The following is a 9,212-nucleotide window of genomic DNA, read 5'->3' as shown; positions in this document are numbered from 1 at the left end:
AACATATTATATTCTGGCTGTTCCAGGTGACCTCACCTCAGGTGTCAGATTACAAGCTGTCCTTCCAAAGGGCAATCATTTTCTGCTCTCTCCTTTTTAGCAACCCCCACCCTTTCTTTTGTAAATCAAAGCTGTTTTGCATTAGTGGAGCAGCAAAATAATTTGCAAAACGAGAGGGAATAGCTCAGTTTCCAGTTGGTGAGACAGATTATACTGACAAATAGCAACTTAAGGGAGAAAGGATCAATTTTAGTTCACAATTTCAGGATACAGTCTGTTACTGCTGGGGAATTGGAGGCAGGAGGCCCCTCAAGCAGCCAGGAGCAGAGAGAGAACGAGTGTATTCATGCTCACTGCTTAGCTTACTGTCTCCACTCATTCATAGTCCAGGACACACACACAAGGAACGAGACCACCCACAGTGGGCTGGATCTCCCCACATCAATTAATGAATGTAATTAAAACAGTCCCCTACAGACACACCCACAGGCCAACCGGATCTTGACAATCCTTCACTCAGTTGTTCTTCCCAGGTGAATCCAGATTGTATCAAATGGACAATTAAAAAAAAAAAAAAACCCTCCACAGAGATAAAGTGTTGCAATTGTTTGAGTCTGGCTGATGTTGACTTTTGGAGAATGTTTACTTGTAACGGTCAAGTTCAATGAGATGAAAGCTGGAGAGCCAACCTTAGCTGATCTTCAGGACTCTGCTCTGTGCAAAAGGTAGTTTATGTCACAGCCCACACACCTGCTGGCAATAAGGGAAGCACCTGCAGAGGACATGTCCAGGTCACTGAGGAAGCTTATTTGGAGCAATTAAAAGAGAATGTGCTTTGCCCTTTCTGGAGGTGAGTGCACAGCATCCATGGTCTCAGTGTGGATTTGCTTTTCTGATTGACAGTTTCACACTCTGTTTTCCCAGGTGGCTTGTAGCCTTGGGAAGAGTTGTCTGTTGTGAAAATGTCCACAGATCTTCTCACACAAAATGCATACCCATGCTTGACAACCAGCAGTCACCAGGGAAGGAGAGATTGGCCAGGCCAGACTCCAGTAGGGATTTGTCTCAGCCATTCTTGACCAGAGGACTAAAGTCACACCCACCACAGCTCATGCAGGGAGGAGAGAAGGCACCCAGCTAATTGTCCTGGTGAAACCAACAAATACCACCTATGGACCAGTTTTCTGTGTTTGGCCATGTGCTGACTTTCAAGGATATAGGACCAATTTCTTTAGAACAGAAAGCAGGGCAATACAGTGGGGGATTTTCATAACCACTTGAGAGCAGGGCAGAACCTGATCAGAACAGGAAACAGTATAGAGGGAAGATCAGGGTCAGAGAGGAGACTCAGAGAGAGGAGGCAGAGTTAGAAGAAGGAGGCAGAGGCAGAGGCAGAGGGAGGAGACAGAGTAAGAGGGAGGAGAAAGAATCAGAGGGAGGAGGGAGAGGAAGGATGCAGAGTTAAAGGGAGGAGATAGAGTCAAAGGGAGGAGGCAGAGGAAGGATGAAGAGTTAGAGGAGATAAAGTCAGAGGGAGGAGGCAGAGTTAGAAGGAGGAGGCAGAGGGAGGAGGCAGAGTTAGAGGGAGGAGCAGAGTTAGAAGGAGGAGGCAGAGGGAGGAGGCAGAGTTAGAGGAGATAGAGGCAGAGGGAGGAGGCAGAGGGAGGAGGCAGAGGCAGAAAAAAGAGGCCAAGTCAGAGAAGGTAGCAGAATATAGAGGGAGGAGGCAGAGGATGGGGGTGGGGTTGGGGGTGGGGGTGCCGGGTCTAAGCTTGTCTGAGAAATCTATTGAGGTAATGAACTCCAGAACTGAGAAACTCTGTTCACTGTGTTCACTGTTGTCTTCTTTGGGTCCTCTCTCCATGTCCCTCCTGGCGTGGTGAAGTGTCACCATCCCTTCAACTCCATCCCTCCTCTGCCCTTACCAGCCTTCCTCCACCCAAGCATCTGAGCCACTGACCAGGCTTTACCTGTATTTGACATTGTTTGAAAGGAGACAATGGTGGCTCCAACTGGAACCCCCACACCCTGTCCCAGTCACAGGACCAATTGTAGACCCTGGTGAGGGGTCCTGGCCCTGGTGGATAGACAGAGCTGGAGCATGCATTGTCATACTGAATCCTGCTCAATCCAAAGAAGATGAGCTTTATCTCTAAAGGAATGTAGGGGAGCCGGAGAGATGGCTCAGCAATTAAGAGCACTTGTTGCTCTTGTCAAGGACCCCAGTTCACTTTCCAGCACAGAACCATCAATAACTCCAGTTCCAGGGATGTGATGTCCTCTTTTGACCTTCATGGGCACCAAGAACACCCGGTGCACGTATATATATGCAGGAAAAACATGCATACATTATTATGTTGTAAATATGTATGTAATATACAATATCATATTGTATGATAATTCCTTTTAATTAAAGGAATGTGGCCTTATCAAAGTTAGACTTTAGAAGACTACCTGTGAAGCCACACTCCTTCATCAAGGGGACCCTCTGCACAGGCACCCTCTTAGGAGTGGGGCATTTATGTATTATTCTAGGAGCTGGGTGACTCACATGGATAAGAGCAAGTTACCTTAAGTACTGAACTTTCTCCTCTGCTCATGTTCTCTCCTTCTACTAAATAGGCCTCAGGTCATCAGGCTTTGATGCAAATACCTTTACCCATTGAATCACCTCACTGGCCCAGAGTTCAGTGTATTGACTTGTCCATTCAACAAAAATTGACCACACCATGCTAGGTCCCATGAAGAAAGCAAATGAATTTCTGGTTGAATTCCAACCTTATAAGCATGCCATATGGAGAAGTGAGGATAGCATTTGCCTGTTCTATATATTCTTTCTCACTTACCTACAATCTCTCTGGCCCCTCCTTATTGCACCATGTGAAAGAGACCATCCCAACCCAGAGTATTTCGAGAGAGGGTAGTCAGTGGATGGAGGCCTTCTGGCTCCCTCCCTGAGCTTTGGGACTATTTTATCTCCATCCCTCATGTGAAAAGCTGCAGGCATTTGGACATGAGGACAGTGTACACTTGGTCTGGAAGTGGAAATGACCCCACAAATAACAAATCACAGACAGGACCCTAGAAGGAGTTCTTGAGAGAGACGGAACGGGGACCTTTCGGGATTCCTTTTCTATTCTTTTTGTTGTTGTTGTTGCTTGGATTTCTTTGTTTTTGTTTTGGCTTTGGATTTTTGGAGACAGGGTCTCAATACTTAGCTCCAGCTTCCTGAAATTCACTATATAGACCAGGGTGGCCTCGAACACACAAGGACCTGCCTACCTGAGCCACCTCAAAGAGCTAAGAGTTTCTCTCACTTTCTACTACCAAGGCAGTGACTCCAATGTCCTCTGGACTTCCTTTTCTAATTCTCTATCACTTTTTTTTTTAAAAAGAATTATTTGTTTTATGTATACGAGTACACTGTAGCTGTCTTCAGACACAACAGAAGAGGGCATCGTATTCCATTACAGATGGTTGTAAGCTACCATGTGGTTGCTGGGAATTGAACTCAGGACCTCTGGAAGGGTAGTCAGTGCTCTTAGCTGAACCATCTCTTCAGCCCGTCTCTGTCATTATTGAGGATCTGAATTGCTCTAACAACCCACAGGGACTGGATCCCACTTTCTTGCCATTTAAGGTACTTTGTGATACTCAGCCCAGTTTATGAGGTTGTCATTGTCATATCTGATAGTGAAACTGAGGCCCAGAATACATGACAAGGTCTTCCAGCATTTCTCCTTATCATTTACATTTCTGACCTTTTACAAACCTTTTCTTTTGAATAGCCACATTCTTAGATACAATTAAATCCCTTTTTTTTTTTTCCTGGCCTCTTCAGCAACACCCACAGCCCCTTTATGATGGAGCTGGGCTCTTGGCTAATTTGCATGTTTGTTTTAAAAGACAATAAAGAGTAGCAGGAAGAAGTAGAGGAAGATTAACATAAGAAAAGCCTGAAGAGAATACTGGCTTTTACAGCCTATAGAATTACTGCTCTGACATTCGTCCTGGCCTCTTCCAAAACACCTGCCCCCAGGTTAACAGCACAAAACAGCACCTCCAAAGGTGTTTGCTGAAGGAGTGAAAGTACTCTCTAAAAAAGCATTCGAGGCGCCCAGCCTCATTAAGCTGGGAAGGCCTGAGGCAAATAATTTCAGTCAGATTCCTGCATCTCTTGAAGAGGTCCTGGGCCTTTAGTCAAAAGCACTGAAGAATCCCTAACCCTCTGGTCTTAGTGACCACAAGTAAGCTTGTAAGCAAGGCTGAGAGAAGGTGGCCAGAGGACAGGGGGGATACTCTTTACTAAGACACCCCAAGTCTGCTGGATGCAGCAACTTCAGATACTATGTAAGGCCTAAGTCTCCTGAGACCCTCCAATCTGACAGCTGAGCCTTCTCCCTTCAAGGCTGACTGCTTTTAGCAGTCAGTCCTAGCAGTCTGATGGCTTCAGCTGAGGTACTGGGACGAATATGGTATCTTATGTGTGTTGTTTAGGTATATAAGATAACTAAACATACAGAATATTAGTCCTGAAGCATGGCCATACCACCAAAAGAGCCACACTTTCTTTTCTGGAAAATTCCATACCAGTGTACCTGACTGGTACACATGTGTGTCAAGAGACAGGAAAACTCCGAGATTCAGGTCCTTTCTCTGTGCAGCCTGGCCTGTGAAGCTGAATGTGTGTGAAACTAAAGCTCAGGTCAGTGAGAGGAGCTGTTCAGCTCACCCACTGCTGAAAACAGCTGAGACCAGCTGAGAGACCAGCCCCTGTGGCCCCAAAGTTAACTACGGAAAGGATGAAGTCCAAGTCTTGTTGCTTCTAACACAGAAGCTACATGTTATCTTTGAAGACTCTGCGATTTGATTGGGCTATTTATTGCTCTAACCTGCAAAGTGAAAGCTGACTGGAACTTTATTTCATGAGACTATAATGAGACGCAGAGATCAATATATGTAAAAGACTAGCAGAATTAAAAACAAAACAGCAACTACTACTACTGAGTCATGTGATAGGGCCCCAATCAGCCTGGAACTCCAGGGCTCAAGAAGCCTTCCCTCCTTAGTGTGCTGTGCAGCTGAGGCTGCAGGTGCCTGCCCAGGAATGTTGGTCAAGATCCCCCCCCACTCCCCGAGACAGAGTCTCTCTATGTAGCCCTTGGCTGACTTTCCTGGAACTCATTCTATAGACCAGACTGTCCTTCAACTCACAGAGATCCTCTTGCCTCTGCCTCCTAAGTGCTGGGATTAAAATTGTGTGCTCCTCCCCCACACTCGAGTGCTTGGGGAATAATTCTCTTTCCTCTTTGGTTTTCTCAAATATATTACCTTGAACTAATGGTGTTTCTCCTGCCTTAGTTTCCCGAGTGTTGGAACTATAGAAGTATGCTATCATATGACACCCAACAGACAATTTTAACAAGGTACATACAGCCTATCAGCACGGATCATTTCAGAAGCCCATATTTAGCCCCCAAGTGCTGTGATTTAAATCATTGAAAGCTTAAATACAAATAATAAGAAAATCTACTCCACTTCTAATATTTAAAAAAATTAAAAACTTTTATTATTAATCTATTGAAAAACCTCATCTTACAGAATCCAGAGGTCACCAAAGTCTCAAATCTACTTCATTAGTCCCACAAAGTATTTTGAGTAGGTCTTATGAGTCTATGCTTTTCCCACATTTGAATAATCTTAAGTGAGGGGGCTGGAGAGATGGCTCAGTGGTTAAGAGCACTGGCTGGTTTTCCAAAGGTCCTGAGTTCAATTCTCAGCAACCACATGGTGGCTCACAACCATCTGTATTGGGATCTGATGCCCTCTTCTGGTTTGTCTGAAGACAGCAACAGTGTACTTATACATGAAATAAATAAGTCTTAGAAAAAAAGCTAACAATAATCTTAAGTGAGTTTTTAAGTCTGTCACAAAACAAAGATTTACTCTTTGCCCTTGAGAATCAAAAGGTTGTTAAAGTTTTTTATTTCCAGGAGAAAATTTAGGAACTCAGAAGGACCAAGTAGAAGTTTGTACACTGAAGACAGACAGACTAGATGTGTTGAGATAGCAGGTTTCACAACCTATATAAGCCTGTAAGCATTTGGGAGGCTGAGGCAGGAGGATTGTCATGAATTGAGACCAGCCCTAAAGAGCAGGACTCTGTATTAAAAAAATAAGATAAAATTACTGAGAAGATACTAAATGTTTGCTGTTACTTTGGGATGACAACACCTTGCCTGTGTGTGTATGTGTGTGTGTGTGTGTGTGTGTTCTTGTTCTTCTATCACATGCACAGTGGGCATCTAGGTAGGGAGGGGTGCCCTCAACAGAGGGAGTCACATTGCAGAAACTTTAAGGGACAGGCAAGGCAGGCTAGCACACCCTGACTCCCTAGCAGTGTTTGCCTGGGAAATCAACTTCTCAAATGTTGCTCAGCTTTGGATGTGAATTTTATTTTCTAGTGAAGCCTAGGTGCCCACTTCTAGAATGGCATCGTGCCTCTGTGTGCTCGGGCTGACTGAAGCAGCAGAGAGTGCTGAGGTAGAAACCATCCATGCAAAAGGCAGGAAACAGAATGACCCATGTTTGAGATCTGGATCAGAAATCAAATCAAGAGTGCCATTGCTGACAGAAACACGCATTTCTAAAGATATTTATTTGAAAGTTTGGAAGAAAGCAAAGCTCGTGCCCCAGGGCTTCTGGGAGTATGTACAAAATACAATAATTAAATTAAGTCCAGCAGTTAAAATTCCTCATAAAAAGAAAAAGCTGGAGTGCTTCCCAATGGGGAATGCTTGACTTGAAAGAAAGGTTTTACTCCATGGCCTGAAGGTCAACAAACTGGGGCTCCATGAGAATGTATAAAATTTCTTAAAGCGGGTCTTCTGTCTTTGTTTTGTTGAAAGAAAATAAAAAGAGTAAAAGGGAGACAAGTTTTTAAAATTCAAAAAAAAAAAGAAAGAAAAAAAGAAAGAAAAAGAGGGTGCTGTCCTACAATCATCAGAGTTTTTATGAACGCCACACTGGAGGCTATGAAAACAGACTCTTTTCTGAGCACTAATCAAACACATCTGCCCTCCAAGGAGAAAGCAGGGGAAAGACCAGGAGAAGCTTTTGAACAAATTTAAAATATACCAGTTTTCATAGGCCCTACTTGCAAATTCATGACAAATTCTCTTGCCAGTTAAATTTGAACATATTTACCTTTAATATTTCAATATTTTCATAATATATTTTACATTTTGGAATGTCTTACACGATACAGACTGGTGCAGGTGGTTTGTGTGCGCATGTGTGTGTCCATGTTTTTTTTGTTTGTGTGTGTGTGTGTGTGTGTGTGTGTGTGTGTGTGTGATTTCATGAGGCAGAGTTATTAGAATGAGCTTGTTGAGTCCCGTCCTAAAATAGATGTTTATCTCAATTCGAAAACATCAGTTTTCACAATAATCATTTGTTACTGTTTCTGGTACTCCTCACTGGCAAAAGGAATAAAGTTAAGATGGAAACCAAATTTCATAAGCTTGATATAAATATCTTTATACCTTCATAAGTCAGACACTAAAAAAATATAAATTTTACATTTTATAATTTTATAGAGGTATAGAAGGTTTCTGTAAAGTTAACCTGATCGTTCCTAAGCGTCTTTCTAGGCTCCTGTATGAGAGTCACGAGGCACTCCCATATAGCCTTTCCTAAAGCATTACAAACTGGTAACCAGTCTGCTATGTTCCGAAATCCCTGCGTGGAGTCTGAGCGATGCTGCCTTTCATGAAGACAGCATGAGTGGATGTACCACATTAGGGAGAGTAGCTACATTTAATTTGCTGAATAATTAGTGGTCTCATTGTCATTTCTCCTTTGATTCCCAAAGTACAGCATTAGCTGTCTGTCCCCAGCACTCAGGGTCTCTCCAGAAAAATGGGCATAACACACAGTCGCTGCCAAGTTCACAGTGAATGAAGGATTGTGGGATGTTCCCTAAGCAGCAGGCGGATACTTGAGCTAGAATCACCTCCAAAGCAGGGACTCAGATCGGGGGTGGGGTTGCCTAATTTTCCTGCTTTCCTCTTGTCTTGGAAATCTGTGCTTTTTGGACTCTGAAGGTAGGTGGGCCAGAGAAGGTAAAAATTCTAAGGAAGAAGAGCAAGCCCACTTTAAATACTCAGACATGGCAGGGGTCTGTGAGGACAGGAACAGCACAGCTGGGTAGTGCATTCTCTGTCCTTGGGGTTTGAGTCCTGAGATGGTCTCTCTCCCAGGACTGTGTTTCTAGAAGACTGAAGACATTCTCTAGCTGTTCAGCTCCATCCTGGTGGCAAATCCTGCAGAAGACAGGGCTGTGTCTTAGGAGGACTGAGCCTCCTGACTGCTTTTGAATGAAGTCTGTTTGAAATGAGATGGACTCAGATGTCTTTAGTGACTTTGGAGGGAGACTGTGGTAGAGAAGGAATTGTGTGTACTGTTTCCGGAAGATCCTCTGGTGCTGCCTCACTCTGTAGATCTGTTGAAGAGATGTTTAGTGAGAAATGTGAATCTGAGTTGGGAGTGTGTGTTTTCTCAAGCAATTTGCAGACTTGCCATGGGTATGGGTCTTCCTGTAGTATGGCCTTGAGCAAATTAAAAAATTACTTGACTGTTAGTGTCCCTAGTATCCTATATCTCTATGTGAATGGTGGTCCCCTTTCAGCTAGGACTGGTACCTAAGACCCTTAGGGCTTAAGTTTCTTATCTATGGGCTTGGACAAAATGATGGAATTTTAAGTTTATAATCAAACATCCAGCATTGAGATAAATCTCCACAGTCTGTCAACAGATCTAGGAGATTGCTAACAGGGCCACAAGGCTCTTAGGGCATGCACATAGAAGTTGGCCAGATGAACGTATTTTCCTGCTAGAATATATCTTTTCATCTGCTGATAGAAGCAAAGGAGAAAACCAGGTTCATGAGTAGAAATTAAAGCATACCTGTAAACCCATTGAGGAGCAGAAGTAGGAAGATCACTCACTGAGCATTTAAGATCAGCCTGGTCCACATAGCAAGTTATGAGCCAGTTGGCTACATAGTGAGACCCCCTTCTCAAAACAGCAACAGTAAGAACAGAGAAGATCCTCTGCACAGGAAGAAGAGTGGAGGGTGCCTGCCCTAACACAGCTCATATACATGCAAATATAAGGCTCCCTCCCTTCCATTCTTCTTTCCTTTCTTTCTT

Source organism: Grammomys surdaster, unplaced genomic scaffold (assembly GCF_004785775.1).
Source record: "Grammomys surdaster isolate TR1022 unplaced genomic scaffold, NIH_TR_1.0 65, whole genome shotgun sequence".
Classification (NCBI taxonomy): Eukaryota; Metazoa; Chordata; class Mammalia; order Rodentia; family Muridae; genus Grammomys; species Grammomys surdaster.
The sequence above is the reverse complement of the archived record's forward strand: the minus strand, read 5'-3'. Positions refer to the sequence as shown.